Source organism: Chelonia mydas, chromosome 1, assembly GCF_015237465.2.
Source record: "Chelonia mydas isolate rCheMyd1 chromosome 1, rCheMyd1.pri.v2, whole genome shotgun sequence".
NCBI lineage: Eukaryota > Metazoa > Chordata > Testudines > Cheloniidae > Chelonia > Chelonia mydas.
In genome coordinates, this window is record NC_057849.1 from 151,140,576 (window position 1) to 151,163,237 (window position 22,662).

Here is a 22,662-nt window from a genome sequence, read left to right on the forward strand (position 1 = left end):
GCTGCCTGCTTCTTGTTTACAATGTCACCTGAAAGTGAGAACAAGCATTCTCATGGCATGTGTAGCCAGCGTCCCAAGATATTTATGTGCCAGATGCCCTAAAGATTCATATGTCCCTTCATGCTTCAACCACCATTCCAGGAGACATGCGTCCATGCTGATGACTGGTTCTGCTCGTTAACAAACCAAAGCAGCGCAGACCGATGCCTGTTTATTTTCATTATCTGAGTCAAATGCCACCAGCAGAAGGTTGATTTTCTTTTTTGGTGGTTTGGGTTCTGTAATTTCCACATCAGAGTGTTGCTCTTTTAAGACTTCTGAAAGCATGCTCCACACCTCGTCCCTCTCAGATTTTGGAAGGCACTTCAGATTCTTAAACCTTGCGCTGAGTGCTGTAGCTATCTTTAGAAATCTCACATCAGTACCTTCTTTGCGTTTTGTCAAATCTGAAGTGTTCCTAAAATGAACAACATGTTCTGGGTCATCATCCGAGATGGCTGTAACTTGAATATATGGCAGAATGCGGGTAAAACAGCAGGGGACATACAATTCTCCTCCAAGGCGTTCAGTCACAAATTTAATTAATGCATTTTTTTTTAAACGAGTGTCATCAGCATGGAAGTATGTCCTCTGGAATGGTTGCCGAAGCATGAAGGGGCATATGACTGTTTAGCATATCTGGCATGTAAATATCTTGCAATGCCGACTACAAAAGTGCCATGCAAATGCCTGTTCTTACTTCCTGGTGACATTGTAAATAAGAAGCGGGCAGCATTATCTCCTGTAAATGTAAACAAACTTGTTTGTCTTAGCGATTGGCTGAACAAGAAGTAAGACTGAGTGGACTTGTAGGCTCTGAAGTTTTACATAACTGTACTCAAAAACAAAACAATGTAACAAAAATCTACATATGTAAGTTACACTTTCATGAGAGAGAGATTGCACCGGAGTACTTGTTTATCATTTTTACAGTGGAAATATCTGTAATAAAATTATATTCACTTTGATTTCAACTACTATATATATATATACACACAATATACATGAAATACAATATGTAGGAAAATGTAGGCAAACATCCAACATACTTAATAAATTTCAATTGGTATTCTATTGTTTAACAGTGCGATTAAAACTGCGATTAATCAACAGCACTAATTTTCATTTTTAAACAAGAAGTCAAGAGGCGGTTATAATACTGAGCTTTAACCATCCTAATGAGAGTGATGTAAGCAATGCCCCAACGTATTACTGCCTGTGCTGCCTTTTGTAATCATTCTGCGCCCACTTCAAAATTCTATCCTGAGATTGACACATTGTCACTTCTGACTCCAGTTAAAATAAGGCTGGCACTTTATAGCATTATCCAGCAACAGAGCTTTAATTTAAGTCTCCATATTTTAACAAAAGGAGAAAAATATACTGAGGCGGGACACTCCATATTCTTCATAGAAATATTGTTATATGAATATGGCCTAAGATACATTTTATGCAAGATGGGTCTTGTAAGGTATTATTGGAAAGGTTATAATTTACTGAATGAGATTCTTGACCTTTTCTTGAGACCTTGGCGCTTTTCTTGACCTGCTGCTCACAAACCGGGTAGAATTAGTGGGGGAAGCAAAAGTGGATGGGAATCTGGGAGGCAGTGACCATGAGTTGGTTGAGTTCAGGATCCTGACGCAGGGAAGAAAGGTAAGCAGCAGGATACGGACCCTGGACTTCAGGAAAGCAGACTTCGACTCCCTCAGGGAACGGATGGGTAGGATCCCCTGGGGGACTAACATGAAGGGGAAAGGAGTCCAGGAGAGCTGGCTGTATTTCAAGGAATCCCTGTTGAGGTTACAGGGACAAACCATCCCGATGAGTCGAAAGAATAGTAAATATGGCAGGCGACCAGCTTGGCTTAACGATGAAATCCTAGCGGATCTTAAACATAAAAAAGAAGCTTACAAGAAGTGGAAGGTTGGACATATGACCAGGGAAGAGTATAAAAATATTGCTCGGGCATGTAGGAATGATATCAGGAGGGCCAAATCGCACCTGGAGCTGCAGCTAGCAAGAGATGTCAAGAGTAACAAGAAGGGTTTCTTCAGGTATGTTGGCAACAAGAAGAAAGCCAAGGAAAGTGTGGGCCCCTTAATGAATGAGGGAGGCAACCTAGTGACAGAGGATGTGGAAAAGCTAATGTACTCAATGCTTTTTTTGCCTCTGTCTTCACTAACAAGGTCAGCTCCCAGACTGCTGCGCTGGGCATCACAAAATGGGGAAGAGATGGCCAGCCCTCTGTGGAGATAGAGGTGGTTAGGGACTATTTAGAAAAGCTGGACGTGCACAAGTCCATAGGGCCGGACGAGTTGCATCCGAGAGTGCTGAAGGAATTGGCGGCTGTGATTGCAGAGCCATTGGCCATTATCTTTGAAAACTCGTGGCGAACGGGGGAAGTCCCAGATGACTGGAAAAAGGCTAATGTAGTGCCAATCTTTAAAAAAGGGAAGGAGGAGGATCCTGGGAACTACAGGCGAGTCAGCCTCACCTCAGTCCCTGGAAAAATCATGGAGCAGGTCCTCAAAGAATCAATCCTGAAGCACTTGCATGAGAGGAAAGTGATCAGGAACAGCCAGCATGGATTCACCAAGGGAAGGTCATGCCTGACTAATCTAATCGCCTTTTATGATGAGATTACTGGTTCTGTGGATGAAGGGAAAGCAGTGGATGTATTGTTTCTTGACTTTAGCAAAGCTTTTGACACGGTCTCCCACAGTATTCTTGTCAGCAAGTTAAGGAAGTATGGGCTGGATGAATGCACTATAAGGTGGGTAGAAAGTTGGCTAGATTGTCGGGCTCAACGGGTAGTGATCAATGGCTCCATGTCTAGTTGGCAGCCGGTGTCAAGTGGAGTGCCCCAGGGGTCGGTCCTGGGGCCGGTTTTGTTCAATATCTTCATTAATGATCTGGAGGATGGTGTGGATTGCACTCTCAGCAAATTTGCGGATGATACTAAACTGGGAGGAGTGGTAGATACGCTGGAGGGGAGGGATAGGATACAGAAGGACCTAGACAAATTGGAGGATTGGGCCAAAAGAAATCTGATGAGGTTCAATAAGGATAAGTGCAGGGTCCTGCACTTAGGACGGAAGAATCCAATGCACCACTACAGACTAGGGACCGAATGGCTAGGCAGCAGTTCTGCGGAAAAGGACCTAGGGGTGATAGTGGACGACAAGCTGGATATGAGTCAGCAGTGTGCCCTTGTTGCCAAAAAGGCCAATGGCATTTTGGGATGTATAAGTAGGGGCATAGCGAGCAGATCGAGGGACGTGATCGTTCCCCTCTATTCGACATTGGTGAGGCCTCATCTGGAGTACTGTGTCCAGTTTTGGGCCCCACACTACAAGAAGGATGTGGATAAGGATAAGGATAAGGATGTGGGCTTTAAACTAGGTTCACCGGGGGACGGAGACCAAAGCCCTGAGGTAAGTGGGAAAGCGGGATTCCGGGAGGAAGCACAGGCAGGAATGTCTGTGAGGGGAGGGCTCCTGCCTCATACTGGGAATGAGGGGCGATCAACAGGTTATCTCAAGTGCTTATATACAAATGCACAAAGCCTTGGAAACAAGCAGGGAGAACTGGAGGTCCTGGTGATGTCAAGGAACTATGACGTGATTGGAGTAACAGAGACTTGGTGGGATAACTCACATGACTGGAGTACAGTCATGGATGGTTATAAACTGTTTAGGAAGGACAGGCAGGGCAGAAAAGGTGGGGGAGTAGCACTGTATGTAAGGGAGCAGTATGACTGCTCAGAGCTCCGGTACGAAACTGTGGAAAAACCTGAGTGTCTATGGATTAAGTTTAGAAGTGTGTGCAACAAGAGTGATGTAGTGGTGGGAGTCTGCTATAGACCACCGGACCAGGGGGATGAGGTGGATGAGGCTTTCTTCCGGCAACTCACGGAAGCTACTAGATCGCATGCCCTGATTCTCATGGGTGACTTTAATTTTCCTGATATCTGCTGGGAGAGCAATACAGCGGTGCATAGACAATCCAGGAAGTTTTTGGAAAGCGTAGGGGACAATTTCCTGGTGCAAGTGCTAGGGGAGCCAACTAGGGGGGGCGCTTTTCTTGACCTGCTGCTCACAAACCAGGTAGAATTAGTGGGGGAAGCAAAAGTGGATGGGAATCTGGGAGGCAGTGACCATGAGTTGGTTGAGTTCAGGATCCTGACGCAGGGAAGGAAGGTAAGCAGCAGGATACGGACCCTGGACTTCAGGAAAGCAGACTTCGACTCCCTCAGGGAACAGATGGCCAGGATCCCCTGGGGGACTAACATGAAGGGGAAGGGAGTCCAGGAGAGCTGGCTGTATTTCAAGGAATCCCTGTTGAGGTTACAGGGACAAACCATCCCGATGAGTCGAAAGAATAGTAAATATGGCAGGCGACCAGCTTGGCTTAATGGTGAAATCCTAGCGGATCTTAAACATAAAAAAGAAGCTTACAAGAAGTGGAAGGTTGGACATATGACCAGGGAAGAGTATAAAAATATTGCTCGGGCATGTAGGAAAGATATCAGGAGGGCCAAATCGCACCTGGAGCTGCAGCTAGCAAGAGATGTCAAGAGTAACAAGAAGGGTTTCTTCAGGTATGTTGGCAACAAGAAGAAAGCCAAGGAAAGTGTGGGCCCCTTACTGAATGAGGGAGGCAACCTAGTGACAGAGGATGTGGAAAAAGCTAATGTACTCAATGCTTTTTTTGCCTCTGTTTTCACTAACAAGGTCAGCTCCCAGACTGCTGCGCTGGGCATCACAAAATGGGGAAGAGATGGCCAGCCCTCTGTAGAGATAGAGGTGGTTAGGGACTATTTAGAAAAGCTGGACGTGCACAAGTCCATGGGGCCGGACGAATTGCATCCGAGAGTGCTGAAGGAATTGGCGGCTGTGATTGCAGAGCCCTTGGCCATTATCTTTGAAAACTCGTGGCGAACGGGGGAAGTCCCGGATGACTGGAAAAAGGCTAATGTAGTGCCCATCTTTAAAAAAGGGAAGAAGGAGGATCCTGGGAACTACAGGCCAGTCAGCCTCACCTCAGTCCCTGGAAAAATCATGGAGCAGGTCCTCAAAGAATCAATCCTGAAGCACTTAGAGGAGAGGAAAGTGATCAGGAACAGTCAGCATGGATTCACCAAGGGAAGGTCATGCCTGACTAATCTAATCGCCTTTTATGATGAGATTACTGGTTCTGTGGATGAAGGGAAAGCAGTGGATGTATTGTTTCTTGACTTTAGCAAAGCTTTTGACACGGTCTCCCACAGCATTCTTGTCAGCAAGTTAAGGAAGTATGGGCTGGATGAATGCACTATAAGGTGGGTAGAAAGCTGGCTAGATTGTCGGGCTCAACGGGTAGTGATCAATGGCTCCATGTCTAGTTGGCAGCCGGTGTCAAGTGGAGTGCCCCAGGGGTCGGTCCTGGGGCCGGTTTTGTTCAATATCTTCATAAATGATCTGGAGGATGGTGTGGATTGCACTCTCAGCAAATTTGCGGATGATACTAAACTGGGAGGAGTGGTAGATACGCTGGAGGGGAGGGATAGGATACAGAAGGACCTAGACAAATTGGAGGATTGGGCCAAAAGAAATCTGATGAGGTTCAATAAGGATAAGTGCAGGGTCCTGCACTTAGGACGGAAGAACCCAATGCACCGCTACAGACTAGGGACCGAATGGCTAGGCAGCAGTTCTGCGGAAAAGGACCTAGGGGTGACAGTGGACGAGAAGATGGATATGAGTCAGCAGTGTGCCCTTGTTGCCAAGAAGGCCAATGGCATTTTGGGATGTATAAGTAGGGGCATAGCGAGCAGATCGAGGGACGTGATCGTTCCCCTCTATTCGACACTGGTGAGGCCTCATCTGGAGTACTGTGTCCAGTTTTGGGCCCCACACTACAAGAAGGATGTGGATAAATTGGAAAGAGTCCAGCGAAGGGCAACAAAAATGATTAGGGGTCTAGAGCACATGACTTATGAGGAGAGGCTGAGGGAGCTGGGATTGTTTAGTCTGCAGAAGAGAAGAATGAGGGGGGATTTGATAGCTGCTTTCAACTACCTGAAAGGGGGTTCCAAAGAGGATGGCTCTAGACTGTTCTCAATGGTAGCAGATGACAGAACGAGGAGTAATGGTCTCAAGTTGCAATGGGGGAGGTTTAGATTGGATATTAGGAAAAACTTTTTCACTAAGAGGGTGGTGAAACACTGGAATGCGTTACCTAGGGAGGTGGTAGAATCTCCTTCCTTAGAGGTTTTTAAGGTCAGGCTTGACAAAGCCCTGGCTGGGATGATTTAACTGGGACTTGGTCCTGCTTTGAGCAGGGGGTTGGACTAGATGACCTTCTGGGGTCCCTTCCAACCCTGATATTCTATGATTCTATGATAAATTGGAGAGAGTCCAGCGAAGGGCAACAAAAATGATTAGGGGTCTAGAACACATGACTTATGAGGAGAGGCTGAGGGAGCTGGGACTGTTTAGTCTACAGAAGAGAAGAATGAGGGGGGATTTGATAGCTGCTTTCAACTACCTGAAAGGGGGTTCCAAAGAGGATGGCTCTAGACTGTTCTCAGTGGTAGCGGATGACAGAATGAGGAGTAATGGTCTCAAGTTGCAGTGGGGGAGGTTTAGATTGGATATTAGGAAAAAAATTTTCACTAAGAGGGTGGTGAAACACTGGAATGCGTTACCTAGGGAGGTGGTAGAATCTCCTTCCTTAGAGGTTTTTAAGGTCAGGCTTGACAAAGCCCTGGCTGGGATGATTTAACTGGGACTTGGTCCTGCTTCGAGCAGGGGGTTGGACTAGATGACCTTCTGAGGTCCCTTCCAACCCTGATATTCTATGATTCTATGATTCTCCAATTTGTATGCATGAATCACTTCTGTGTCTGGAGTTAGGAATATTAACTATGTAACAATTACAACTGTGTGTGTACTTGTGAAATGTCCACCAGACAATAAGCAATCAGCCTTGATGGGTCATTAGAAAAAGATAATGAGTCCTTAAAGGTGTGGATCTCCCATCTTCCTGGAGTTCCTTCCTGTGGACATTACAAATAAACTTGGTTTCATGGTTGCTTCAACACTGCAAGGTCAGGTGATACCATCACCTAATGCAAAATACCACCGTGGACACTGCTGGTACTTTTCCACTGGAAACAAAGGCTTCTCGCCTTATGTAAATTCTATTTAAGGCTGGGAAGCAAGGCAATCAAGACTCTCCCTTCACTGCGTTCCCACCCAAGAAGAATGACTGCTAAAAGTACCTGAAGAGAGGAGGACAGAAGTCTAGTCTGTAAGAGAAATAACGAACTCTAAGCTACAGAAACTCTGCATCCTGCCTAAGTCAACATGTAGGGTGAGAAATTATATTTTATAACCTGTTTCTCTAGCGAATCAAGCTTAGCTTGCATGTTTTGTTTTATTTGCTTAGTAATCTTTGTTCTGTTTGCTATCCCTTATAATCACTTAAAATTTGCCTTTTGTAATTTCTTGTTTATAACATAACCCAGGTTTTGCAATTCATATCGGGGGGGGGGGGAGAGAGGGGGGCAGAAGCTGTGCATCTCTCTCTCCACATTGAGGGAGAGGGCAATTTTTATGAGCTTGCACTGTGCAGATCTTTCTATACAATGCAAGACAATATTATTTTGGGTTTACATCCCAAAAGGGAAGTGCATGTGAGTGCTGGGCAATTTGCTAGCTGAGCCTTCCCATAGAGAGCTGTTTGCAGCCTCTGTGTGATTCTACAGCTGGTGCGTGCCTATCTGTGTGTGTGCGCGCATGCACGCGCTGCAAGAAGCCTAATTCAGCAAAACAGGGAGAGGGAGTCCAGGTGGTGGAGCAAGAGGGGCTCAGTGAAACCCAGTACATCAGGTGGCATCCCAGAAGGGGTGGGGAGTCCAGCCTGTCACATATACAAACTATTCCTTCCACTAAAATTTATGGAATGCAAAATCATCATGATATGTAAGATCAGACAATGAAAAGTCTGATAAATTTGGAATACTTTTGCCTGAGATACAGCATGTAGCTCTCTCATCTCCGAGCTCTCCCTGTTATGAATGTGAACACTGCTGATCACAGTGGAATGAGAGTCAGCAGGCAAAGAAAGAAAAAAAGAAAAAGCAAAAAGCTGAAGACAGCAGAATTTACCCCTTTGATTATCAGCTTCATCTTCACTGTAATACTTAAGTTTTATTTTTGAAAATGATTAACGCTAGTGAAAAACTACATTAATTCTTGTTTTTTCACAAAACCTACAAAAACTCTATATGTGGGAAAAATTTTCAGGCAACTCTACCAAAAATCCTATTGTACACAGATGCATATAAATTGAAGAAAACCAAATTCAAATTAAATTGTAATGTAACAGAATATAGTGAAAATTTTCTTCTGTGACTACCACTTCCAAATGTAGTTTAAATGTAAAAACTGAATTCTAAAGTCAACTTTTTCATAATCAATATAAGCTTTTCCTCCCCCCCCTCCACTCCTGTTTTGCATGTATGATAAAATGAGACCTCTGGAGGCAGCATGAAGAATTTCACTAGAATAATTTGGACACTATCTAGTGTTAATGACCTGAACCCTAAACAAGACCAAAAACAATTTTTAAAGGTAAGATAGACACAAAAGCATCTTTGGGGCAGATTTTTCAAATGTTTGAGGAAAGTTATTTTACCTGTACTGTGTATATTTTACCTGTACTGTGTATACCTGGACAGCACTGGACAGTGAACAACCTGCTTTATTTTCCTGTTTGTTATAACTACATAGCAGGTTATGAAGATATGGCTACAATATATATCCCTGCCCATGCACTCCTATGGACAGTAAAAATGCAACACACTTTTATGGGATGTGCCCATCACTTGTGCATGCAGTTATATTAATCAATTAATATATTAACTTTCACTTTTGAATGATAAAACTTAGCCAAAGCCACTGGAAATTGCAAAATTATTAATGGGCAACAATAGAGCAATGTCTACACATTTCTGGTTCCAAATGAGCAAAATATTTAGTCACAGACCTCACTCTATCCTCAGTCGACAAAGCACTTGACTTCAGCAGGACTTAAAGAGGTATCTAAGTACTTTGCTGAAATGCCACTTCTAGCAGCATTACATAGTAGACCTAGTCAGGAATTTTTTTATGTAAATTTTTTTTGGTCAGGAAACGTCTGTCATTTTGACAAAAAACTTTCATCAGGAAGATTTTCTTGGGGGCAGGGAGTGGAGGGAGAGAGAGCGTCACACACACACGCGCGCGCACGTTCAAGGAATATTTTTTTGGAATTTCCTGCCCAGTTCCGATTCATATACATAATAAAACAAACCCGCAATTTTACTACAGAACTTTTTTTTTTAAACTAAAGCATCAATAGTCACAAGATACTACACTAACTCATACACATGCTATGCAACTGTTCTTTTGGAAGCATAATCAGAGTTGTAGCTCCACAGTAGTTAATCCGTATTTGTGAGACAATATTATTAGTGGCCCTATATTTACAAAACATCCTAAACTATAACCAATTTAAAACGTGTTAAAATTCTTTTCCAATTTTGCATATGCTATACATCAGTGGTTCTCAAACTGGGGTCCGTGGACCATTGGGGGTCCACAAGGGTACTCCAGGGGGTTTGTGAGTCATGTCCAGAGGCCCTGGCCCTGCTGATCAACTCCTCCCCCTCCCTCCCCGTGCTTCCTGCATGCTGCGGAACAGCTGTTCAGTGGCGTGCAGGAGGCGCTGGGAGGGAAGAGAAGGAGCAGGGACGGAGTGCGCTCAGGGAGGGGGTGGAAAGAGGTGGAGAAGAGGAGGGGCAGGGATGGAGGAGGGGGGAAGAGGTGGGGTGGGGCCTTGGGGGAAGAGGTGGAGTGGGGGCGGGGCCTGGGACTAAGTGGGGTTTGAGCACCCCCAGAAAAATAAGCAGCTGGTTTGGGGGGGGGGGGGGTCTACGAAAAATTTTAAAACAAAATGGGGGTTGCTAAAGTTTGAGAACCACTGCTATACATAATATTGCACAATAGGTAAGAATAGACTATCAAGCCAAAGGCTATCTTTCCACTCTGAATTTCCCTGTTTTTGTGGATTTCGGTGAAGATATTTACTGTTGGGAGTATTTTTAATTTTTTTTTTTTAATTCTAGTAATACAATTATCTACAATAAAAGAACTCAGTTAAGTAACATCAGTATTACATGTAATATAATTTGCGATTGTGTCAAACATATAACAACTTGTATTCCAGAGTCCCACCTGACTGCTCTCCATCTGGAAGCAACCTATGAATCTTCCTTCTTTGCCATTCCTGCTGCCATTAGTGTTTCAGAAAAATCAATGTGACTGTGCTCTGATTTCAATTTCCATATTCAAAGCAATTCTGTAAATGTTTTGGTTTCTTTTCACATTTTCCTTTTTTGAAAATGGAAGCCATAAATACAAATACTTGTGTTTCTTGTCTACTTTTCATTTTTCATCACCATTATTCATTTCCCAAATGTTACTGTACCTTCATTTTGGTGGTGGTGGTACTAATAATAAAGCAGTCAACATTTTAACATAATACAGAAACATCTGTTGGAATGTTATGAGACAACATGAATAAATCAGATCAACTCCTCTGCAACATATATAAATGCATATTTTAAAAAAATGTAGATGCATATTTTGCACTTGGTAGATAAGATCATAACACATAGTAAGGAGCTTTTCTAATTATATACATACCTGTCTATAGTATTAACGAATATAACACAGAATATCAATTCAGTTAATTTTTAAATGTCAACAGCAACTAAAAAATATTTGAAGGCCTCAATCGGTATTAAGGAATAAATATTTGAAACAAATGGACAAAAAAGATTTTTCTCCTTACAAAAATGCCTTTACAGAAAGAAATCCATATGCTAAATTTCAGCACAGAATTCATTTTATTACAGCAGATAAACCATCTAAAAAGATGTCTTGCTATGCTGACAAACCTATAGTGCCACTACCGAGCACAGTTAGAAAACATAAATCACAAAATCAAATGGGTGCAAGGGCAGAATATTTTCTCCCAATGAACACAATGTTTTTAATGGCTACCCAGCTGCAGAGAAGAACAACATTATGATCAAAATTACAATTAACGCATCATTTAACAACTTCGTACCGGCAAAGTTTGGAGTATCTGTGCAAGTAGCACTACACATTGGTACTGGTACTATACATTAGAAGGTCGTATCAGGAAATGCTGATTCTTGGTTTTTGATTCTTAAAGTTTTAAAGAATACTCAACTCCACTGCTCCCTCTCATTCTCTCACAATGCGATTTCCAATACTGTGAATTAATGCTTGATTCCTTAATTCCTTATTTGCTTAATTTGCGCTATCATCACTTTCTGCCAATAAAAAACCAAAGGTATGTTCATAGGCTCATTTACACTGTTGAAAGCTGTAGTCCTACCTCTGGTGCGTTTGACGTTTAATGGTACTGTATTTAAATGTGGCAGAGATAAAAACCAAAACAAAACAAATCAAAAGGGAAGTTGAAACCGAAAACTGTTCATTTAAAGAAGAGTGGACTGATGCTTACTGTTTTATTTTGCCACAACATCCAAAGGCTTCACCAGTATGTGTAAGTTGTACAGAGACTGTGGTGGTTGTTAAATGTGGGAACATCAAATGGCACTATGAAACAAAGCATATGGATTTTAACTGCAATTATCCGGGCTCCCATTTAAGATCAGACAAGATCACTTAATTAAAAGATGAATATTTTCAGAGCACAAATATTTCAAAAGCTACTTGCACTCAGGAAAATGCAACTGAAGCTTCACTGAGGTGTGTGCGGGAAACGGCAAAACAGGAAACCTTTTATAGATGTGGACATTATTAAGCAGCGTATGACTACTACAGCTGAAACCCTTTTTGCGGAGAAGAAAGATGTTGACACCTTCAGACTTTTTTTGACAGAGAAATTTATGGAGGATTTGTTGTCCCTTACACCACATAACAATCCCATGACAGGTGAGGATTTGTTTAATTCTGTTCAAACTTTTTTTCTAATGAAGGTTTAGACATGACTCAGATTGGGTCAATTACAACAGATAGCGCACCTACCATGATTGGTACTGCATCCCAATTTGATTTTCTATCACTGTAATCCACCAAACCACACTCTGTGCAAAGCTTAGCATGAGTAAGCTAATGTAATGTCAATGGTGATAAAACTTGTCAACTTCCTTCGGTCCAAGTCAGTACTGCAACACAGCTCAAAAGCTTTCTTTCTGAAGTATCTGCCGATTACAATGACCTGTTGGTTCATAATGACGTCCGTTGGCTGAACAGAGGGCAAGTACTAAGAAGGCTGTGGCAAACTGGAGTTCATGTGGAAGAATAGCTACATAAAAGTCCAGGGAAAAAGGCAGCAGAGCTACACAAATTTTTGAGGGATGCCACAAGCATGAACATCCTGGCCTTCCTTGTTGATTTGACAGGCGACTTAAATTATTTCAACTTAAAGCTACAGGGGTGAAATAAAAACATAGTGGATCTCTACCACATGTCACTGCATTTCAAAAAAACGGAGTCTCTTCAAAAGTGATTTGGAAACTGGGGAGACGCTGCATTTCCTGATACTGCTAAGTTGCTGGGACACTGCAGATGTGAATCAGATGGTGTACTCTCTGGACAGGCTCTTTCAAAACTTCCAGGAGAGATTCCAAGAATTAGAAGCGTTAAAGACATCATCCTATTTGTTAAGAACCCATTCGTGGCCCAAACAAATGGCATTTGGTGCAATCAAGCAAAAGTATCCTTTCCAGATGCTGAAAAAGCAAAACTACAACAGGAACGTACTGATTTACAAGTGAATGAAGTGCTTAAGGTGCATCACACAAACTACATCTGAAAAACTTTCTGGACAACTCTTATGCTGGACTCCAAGTAACCACACTTGAGGAAGGTGGCATTTAACATCTTGACTATGTTTGGCTCGACATAGGTGCGAGAGTCAGCATCCTCAACAACGAACAACATAAAATTGCATAACTGCGCCGTTTTGCCTGATAATCTGTACAATTGCTTCAATCTTGCCTTAACTCACTCCAAACGTCAAGGCCCTTCTCCGGCAGTGGACCTGTCTCTTTTCCCACTGATGGTGACTATTATGATTCTATATTATTCATCTATATTTTATTTATAATTTGTATTGCCATACAAAATTACATTTTCAGTAGTGATCTAGTTTTAACAAGTATTTCACAGTAATTATTCATATTTATATACATATATGCCTACAATAATTTTATTTGACAAAACCAAAGCCAATACTCTTTGTAAATTGAAAGTGTCTGAAAGTGTTTTAATGCTAATATTTGCATCTACTTGACATTTTGTCTATGTACTTTCTCAAAATCTCAGATGTAATTTATTACACCTTTCTTGGAAGTTATTTTTAGGTTATACAGTGGTTTGATTTTATTTTTCATTTAATGCACTAGAAATATAAGCAAAGGGGTATATTATTAATGCACAGCATTGTATGAGTTTGTTGAACAGGAGCACTTGCAGTGTGAAAAACGTTTCTCTGGAGTCGGGACCTCACCCAAGAAATTTGAACCTTGACAAAAAATAATTGACTACCCCTGTTTTAAGGAACTATTTGGGCTGCTGCTGTGGTTTTTGATAGGTGATAAGACTGTTTTCAATTCTTCGGCAGAGGATTATTTAGAAGAAGTGGTGCAGCAGATACCCGTTCAGTAGAGCTATTATCTCTTTGCAAAGAAGTTGAGACAGAGCAAGTCCCAACTAGCTGATGCAGAAAACAGTCATGGCCCTGTCTGTAAGAACTCGTGCTTTGATCAGTGGGAGGAATGACTATAAGGCCACCAGATGCCACTCAATTTCCAACACATTGCATGGGCCTAACCTATTGGGTATGAGAAGGAGTAAATAACACTTCATTCTTTACTTTTTCCACACCAGTTATGATATTATAGACCTCTATCATATTCCCCCCTTAGTCGTCTCTTTTTCAAACTGAGAAGTCCCAATTTTATTAATCTCTCCTCATACGGAAGCTGTTCCATACCCCTAATAATTTTTGTTGCTCTTTTCTGAACCTTTTCCAATTCTTATATATCTTTTCTGAGACGGGGCAACCACATCTGCATGCAGTATTCAAAATGTGGGCGTACCATGGATTTATAGAGAAGCAATATGATATTTTCTGTCTTCTTATATATCTCTTTCCTAATGATTCCCAACATTGCTAGCTTTTTTGACTGCTGCTGCTCACTGAGTGGATGTTTTCAGAGAACTATCCACAATGACTCCAAGATCTCTTTCTTGAGTGGTAACAGCTAATTTAGACCCCCTCATTTGATTTGTATAGTTGGGATTATGTTTTCCAGAGTGCATTACTTTGCATTTATCAGCATTGAATTTCATCTGCCATTTTGTTGCCCAGTCAACCAGTTTTGTGAGATCCTTTTGCTAAGATCTATACAGTGGAGTTGCATCTTATGCGGGGGTTAGGTTCTAAAGTCAGCACGTAAGGTGAAAATCACATAGAGTCAAAATTACCCTTGAAAATTCCTTAAATCACCCATAAAGTACAGTATACTGTACATGGTTGTGTATACACCCCTGTAGAGTAATATGTATACATGTATAATGTATACAGCAATATACAGTATATAAAAGAGTACATATGCAAAATATTTTACAGTACAGTACTGTATTTTTAATTATAGGGGGTCGTCAGGGCTTGATGTCGATCCAGGAGACGGAGGTGATGGAGAGTTTGGATGATGGAGAACGAGTCGTAGACGAAGTGGTTGGCTCTGGTTCAGCTCAAGAAGTTGATTTTGTAGGCTCATCTGCTGCTGGTTGTTTTTCCTTGAAAAACATGGTGATCAGCAACTGTCGCTGTTGTCTCCTGAGCTGCTCAAACATTTCTTGATACAGTCTCAAATCGTCCGTAATACTACGCGTGATTTTGAGGCTTCGTTCCATAGACGGATCATATTCAGAAATTAAATAATTCAAGTGTTTCGCTGCTTGGAACACTTCAGCAAATTGAGGAAGATTCGAACTTGCTGGCTCTTCCTGTTCGTCGTCGTCTTCTTCTGTAGACGATTTTATCAGTTCCTCTAACTTTTCGTTAGTCAATGTTTCTCTATTGCTCTCAATTAATTCTTCAATTTCTTCCTCAAGGATGTCGACGAAGCCATCACCACCCACTTGCCTGGCCACCTGAACAATGCGTTTCACTTCTTTGTCAATGGTCAGGAAACCCTTAAAATCATTCACACATTCTTTCCATAGGTTTCGCCAACACGCATTGATTGTTTCAGGCTTGATTGCATCCATTGCCTGTTTAATATAAGTGATGCAATCGGCAATGTTGAAGGACTTCCAACACTCCATCACATTAAGATTGGGATCAGCATCCATAGCGCTACGTATTCGTGAGAACATAAGCCTCGTGTATGTGGCCTTGAAACAGCAAATCATGCCTTGGTCGAGAGGTTGGAGGTGGTATTGGGCGGGGGGAGAAAGACGACTTCAACGTCGTTATGCGCAAACCGGAGTGCCGCAGGGTGGCCAGGAGCATTGTCTATGATCAGCAACACTTTAAAGTCAAGTCCTTTCTCTTCAAGGTACCGCTTGACCTCCAGAATGAAACACTTGTGGAACCAATCCAGAAATAATGCTGCCGTCACCCAAGCCTTTTTATTTGATTGCCAGAGCACAGGCAGGAGATTTTTGTTCTTTCCTTTTCAGCCCTGTAGAGCAAGCCCGGCTTTATTAAATGCCTAGCCGCATTGCCACAAAACACCACAGTCACACGGTCTTTAGCTGCTTTGAAGCCAGGGGCTTGTCTTTCTAATTTTGAAATGTAAGTGCGGTTGGGAATTTTTTTTTCCAGAAGAGCCCAGTCTCATCAGCATTAAAAACCTTGTTCCAGAAGATGGCCTTTTTCTCCTATGATTTTCTTTAATTGTTCAGGGTAGGCTTTTGCTGCCTCTTCATTGGCAGATGCAGCTTTGCCAGTAGTCGGCACGTTTTTGAAGTTGAAGCGGTTCCTAAAACTGTTAAGCCAATCTTGGCTGGCTTTGAATTCCTTCTCATCAGAAGGCTGTCCCTCTTCGGTGGGAGGTTTGAACAGCATGTAGAAGCTAAGAGCCTTTTCTGGCAACATGTTGCTATCGATAGGCACATGTTTACGGTTCATGTCTTCCAGCCATAAGTTTAATGCCTTTTCAGTCTTCACTAAAGTCTTATCACACACCTGACTCGTCACCTTAGCAGTTATTGGAGCACTTGATGTCACGGCTTGACGAATTTCTCTCTCTCGAATCTTGATGGCACGGATGCTAGATTCGTTGCAGCCATATTTACGCGCCACTTGGAGACCGACATACCGTCTCTCAATAAGTCCATCATAGCCAGTTTTTCCTCCAGCGTTGGAACAGATCATAGAATCATAGAATATCAGGGTTGGAAGGGACCTCAGGAGGTCATCTAGTCCAACCCCCTGCTCAAAGCAGGACCAATCCCCAACTAAATCATCCCAGACAGGGCTTTGTCATGCTTGACCTTAAAAATATCTAGGGAAGGAGATTCCACCACCTCCCTAGGTAACGCGTTCCAGTGTTTCACCACCCTCCTAGTGAAGACGTTTTTCCTAATATCCAACCTAAACCTCCCCCACTGCAACTTGAGACCATTACTCCTTGTTCTGTTATCTGCTACCACTGAGAACAGTCTAGAGCCATCCTCTTTGGAACCCCCTTTCAGGTAGCTGAAAGCAGCTATCAAATCCCCCCTCATTCTTCTCTTCCGCAGACTAAACAATCCCAGTTCCCTCAACCTCTCCTCATAAGTCATGTGTTCCAGTCCCCTAATCATTTTTGTTGCCCTCCGCTGGACTCTTTCCAATTTTTCCACATTCTTCTTGTAGTGTGGGGCCCAAAACTGGACACAGTACTCCAGATGAGGCCTCACCAATCTCGAATAGATCACGTCTCTCGATCTGCTGGCAATGCCCCTACGTACACATCCCAAAATGCCATTGGCCTTCTTGGCAACAAGGGCACACTGTTGACTCATATCCAGCTTCTCGTCCACTGTAACCCATAGGTCCTTTTCTGCAGAACTGCTGCTGAGCCATTCGGTCCCTAGCCTGTAGCGGTGCATGGGATTCTTCCATCCTAAGTGCAGGACTCTGCACTTGTCCTTGTTGAACCTCATCAGATTTATTTTGGCCCAATCCTCTAATTTGTCTAGGGCCCTCTGTATCCTATCCCTACCCTCCAGCGTATCTATCACTCCTCCCAGTTTAGTGTCATCTACAAACTTGCTGAGGGTGCAATCCACACCATCCTCCAGATCATTTATGAAGATATTGAACAAAACCGGCCCCAGGACTGACCCCTGGGGCACTCCACTTGATACCGGCTGCCAACTAGACATGGAGCCATCGATCACTACCCGTTGAGCCCGACAATCTAGCCAACTTTCTATCCACCTTGTAGTCCATTCATCCAGCCCATACTTCTTTAACTTGCTGGCAAGAATACTGTGGGAGACCGTGTCAAAAGCTTTGCTAAAGTCAAGGAACAACATGTCCACCGCTTTCCTCTCATCCACAGAGCCAGTTATCTCGTCATGGAAGGCAATTAGATTAGTCAGGCATGACTTGCCCTTGGTGAATCCATGCTGACTGTTCATGATCACTTTCCTCTCCTCTAAGTGCTTCCGAATTGATTCCTTGAGGACCTGCTCCATGATTTTTCCAGGGACTGAAGTGAGGCTGAGTGGCCTGTAGTTCCCAGGATCCTCCTTCTTCCCTTTTTTAAAGATGGGCACTACATTAGCCTTTTTCCAGTCATCCGGGACTTTCCCGGATCGCCATGAGTTTTCAAAGATAATGGCCAATGGCTCTGCAATCACATCCGCCAACTCCTTTAGCACTCTCGGATGCAGCGCATCCGGCCCCATGGACTTGTGCTCGTCCAGCTTTTCTAAATAGTCCCGAACCACTTCTTTCTCCACAGAGGGCTGGTCACCTCCTCCCCATGCTGTGCTGCCCAGTGCAGTAGTCTGGGAGCTGACCTTGTTCGTGAAGACAGAGGCAAAAAAAGCATTGAGTACATTAGCTTTTTCCACATCCTCTGTCAGTAGGTTGCCTCCCTCATTCAGTAAGGGGCCCACACTTTCCTTGACTTTCTTCTTGTTGCTAACATACCTGAAGAAACCCTTCACTGCAAAGAAATCACTGTTTCTTCGGCTGAGCACCAGATGAAGTAGTTGGCTTGCATTTAAGGGCCATGCTGTACAAAAAAATACAAATCTTTAAACACTAGAATCACACTCAGTGCGGCGAGATGCTCCCACTATGAGAGGCATGCGGGAACCGAGACTGACTGAGGGAACAGCAGATTCACGTCTCTCATCTCACGCTCACTTCGGGGCATACGCTTATTGAGTGGAATGGTGGGCAGAATCACCTGCACTATTTACAGGTATCTTGTTATTTTTCTTTTTTTTTTCCCGAGCGTGTATAGTTGAATTCGCATAAGTTAAATGCGCGTATGATGCAACTCACCTGTAGTCTGTCTTGGACTTAACTATGAGCAGTTTTGTATCATCTGAAAAATTTGCCACCTCATGGTTTACCTCTTTTCCAGATTATTTATGAATACGTTGAATAGGACTGGTCCCAGTACAGACCCTTGGGGGACACCACTATTTACCTCTCTCCATTCTGAAAACTGACCATTTATTCCTACCTTTTATTTCCTATTTATTAACCAGTTACCAATCCACAAAAGGACCTTTCTTCTTATCCCGTGACATCTTACTTTGCTTAAGAGCTTTTGATGAAGGACTTTGTCAAAGGTTTCCTGAAAATCTAAGTACACTACATCCACTGGACCCCCCTTGTCCATATGCTTGCTGACCCCCCTCAAAGAATTCTAGTAGATTGGTGAGGCATGATTTCCCTTTAGAAAAACCATGCTGACTCTTTCCCAACAAATTATGTTCGTCTATGTGTCTGACAATTCTGTTCTTTACTATAGTTTCAACCAGTTTCCCTGGTACTAAGTCAGGCTTGCTGGCCTCAAATTGCTGGGTTCACCTCTGGAGCCTTTTTAAAAATTGGCGTCACATTAGCTACCCTCCAGTCATTTGGTAGAGAAGCTGATTTAAATGATAGGTTACAAACTACAGTTAGTAGTTTTGCAATTTCACATTTGAGTTCCTTCAGAACTCTTGGGTTAATACCATCTGGTCCTGGTGACTTATTACTGTTTAATTTATCAGTTTGTTCCAAAACCTCCTTTAATGACCTCAATCTGAAACGGTTCCTCAGATTTGTCACCTAAAATGACTCAGGTTTGGCAATCTCCCTCACATCCTCAGCCATGAAGACCGATGCAAAGAATTAATTTAGTTTCTCCACAATGGCCTTATCATCCTTGAGTGCTTCTTTAGCACCTCGATCGTCCAGTGGCCCCACTGGTTGTTTAGGAAGGCTTCCTGCTTCTGATATACTTACAAATTTTTTTGCTATTACTTTTTGAGTCTTTGGCTAGCTTGTTTTTCACATTCGTTTTTGGCCTTCCTACTTATATTTTTACACTTCACTTGCCAGAATTTATACTCCTTTCTATTCTCCTCACTAGGATTTAACTTGCACTTTATAAAGGATGACCTTATACCTCTCATTGCTTCTTTTACTTTGTTGCTTAGCCACGGTGGCACTTTTTGGTTCTCTTACAATGTTTTTTAATTTTGGGTGTACATTTAAGTTGAGCCTCTATTATGGTGTCTTTAAAAAGTTTCCAGGCAGCTGGCAGGGATTTCGCTTTTGGCACTCAGAGTGGAAGGATCCCCCCAGATCCCAGGACACACAGGATATATCTACACAGCAATTCAACACCTGCTGCTGGCCCAGGTCATCTGACTCGGGCTCATGAGGCTCAGGCTGTGGGGCTGTAAAACTGCAGTGTAGATGTTTGGGCTTGGACTGCAGCCAGAGCTCTGGACTCTGTGAAAAGAGAGTGTTCCAGAGTCTGGTCTGCAGCCCAAGCCTGAATGTCTACACCCCAATTTTAGAACCCCATAGCCCAAGCCCCATGAACCTGAGTCAGCAGACCTGGACGAGCAATGGGTGTTGAATTACTCTGTAGACATAGCCACAGGGGGCAGGGAGGAGGGCTCAGATCCCTACATAGTGGTAGCGTTCCCCAAGAGCCCACCACACCTATGTAAGGGGAGAATTTGGGATTCATAGACCCCCCCCATCCCTAAATTCCCAACTTCCTCTGCCACCTCTCCCATTGTCCAGTCCATCCTATTCTTTCCCCTCCACTCCCTCTAATTCCTACCCTCTCACTTGAGCCCCCTCTCTCTTCCTTCCCCCACTACCCATTGCCACTTATCTTCCTCCTCAGACATCCATCCCTTAATGCATATCCAAATTCTCAAATCTATTCCCATCTACTCTTGTAGCCCTAGTCACCCATTGCCTCCGAGCACCCATTCATATGTGTAATTTGTTTTTCAAAATTAGCTTGAGTACCCTCTGAATTATCTGCTATACCAAGATTACATTTCTCCAAAGAAAAGAACAAAAAACTCTTAACCAAGGCAGATTTCCTCCAAATATTTACAGTTCATGTTCAGATTTCTGTTCAAGGTGGGTTTCAAACTTCAAAATTGCTAGAATCTGAACTTTATGAAATCTGTTTTTTACCCCCAGAGGGTTGTATCTCAGGAACCCCTTACTCAAATGACTCCAAATTCGGATCAGGTTTGCATCCATGTAAGCATCTGGATTTTAGAGGACTTAGAAGAGTCATCCTTTAAGTAGAAAGGGCTCTGTTATACTATTGTATGACATTAATCAGCAACTGCTTTCCTATATCTAAATCCCCAGCACAGGATAATGCTGAAATGGGGACATTTTTGGAACGATAGAGGGAAGGGGCTCTACACATCCATTAGTAGCAAAAGAGGCTCAGATAGGTATTAAGTGGCTCATTCACCTCAACGAGATGGCCTCAGATGAAAGAACACAACTCATGGAGATGGACACAGCCTGAAACAATGGCTCTGAGACAAGTGAACTGCTCCATTCATGTCGGTAGGTGTTCTGATCCCCCGTCCTCAGTGCTAGAGAGCCTGTGGTATGTGGCAGGCATGCCCATTTTCATCTGCTTACCCCAGTCTCAGCAGTATGCTTTTTGGTACGTGCTCCCAGAACACCTGTTCTCAGCTCCCCCCACTCAGAGGGGCAGGGCTTCCCCAGATCCTAGCTCACATGAGGGGTACGGAGAAGGGCTTAGACCTCCCCAGAAGAGCAAGCCCCCCACCTCAAACCTGGTTCACCTTATTGTGGGCAGACTACCGTTGATGGGCAGAGCCCCTCCCCCCGATCCCAACACACATGAAGGTAGGGAGATGGGCTCAGAACCCCCCCAAGAGAGGCAGCTCCCTAGATACTTGCATATACATACAGGCGAGAATGTTGGGTTGACAGGCCCCCCGGCCCCCCTTCCACTCACCTCATCTCCTCCTTTCAAGTATCCCTGCCCTCCCATTCCACCTAGTCCCCACCCCCTTAAACCAGCCCTTCTCCCCTCCCACCCATCCTCATTTATCCCCTCCCCTTGCTGCAACCTCCAAACCTCTCCCCCATATTCCCCTTCCCAGCAAGCATTTGGATGTCTAATCTCCCTCCTTCAAAACATTGATTACATCCCCCCAAAATTAACCCCCATGCCTTGCAGAGGCAGATTTTAGTAACATACTTTCAAGCATTTTCCAGATTTCTGTCCTAGGTAGGACTTGACACTAGCTATGGTGTGTGTGTGTGGGGGGGGGGGGGGGGGGGGAAGGGTCAGGATCAAAAGCTTATTGCTTATCCCCTTGCATTATCCAGCTTCAGTGAACTTTCTGAGGCTACAAATCCTCTTGGCTCCCCTGTCCATGCACATTCAGAGTTATCAGTTTACCCTGTGATTATTAGGCATGAGCCTAAAATGACAGCTAAACGCTTTGGCAAATGTACTGAACCACCCAAAGGAGCAGTTAATGCATGCACTCTCTGAGCATAACCCTCAAGTGAGGGAGATCTTTGTGTCAGGATCAAAACCCTAGTTTGATCCTCAAGTCTGGGGGAAAAAATATATGGATAGAATAGGTCAGCCTTAAGAAAAGTTGCAATATGAATCAAGCATGACCGTTTCTCAACTGCTCACCCCAGTCTTGTTCTTGGTGCATGCTCCCAACATGCCTGTTCTCAGCTCCCTACTGGACAGTGAGAGGGAAGGACTATCTCAGGAATCCTTTGGTCAAATGATCCCAGATATGCATTACTAACTCTACTCCTTTCCCCCAGAGGCTCACCTAATTTCAAGGCAATCCGAGTAACTATGGGTATTTTAAAGCACTTAGAAGTGTCAAGCTTTAAACAGAAAGCTGGTCTTAACCTCAACTATAGCAGACCTATACAATAAATTCTGAGAACTGATGAGTAAGAAATACACACAGATCCTTTTTTCTGATTTTAAGAAACACCCCCTTCCCTCCACAAAAGAAGTAAATAAGCAGA

The 22,662-nt window shown here is 43.3% G+C and overlaps 1 protein-coding gene across 15 annotated transcripts in view; it reads right to left on the reverse strand.

The window, feature by feature from the left end:
• The window catches only part of CASK (calcium/calmodulin dependent serine protein kinase), a 420,858-nt gene that overhangs the window by 172,097 nt on the left and 226,099 nt on the right, over positions 1-22,662 (reverse strand). The window lies entirely within an intron of this gene.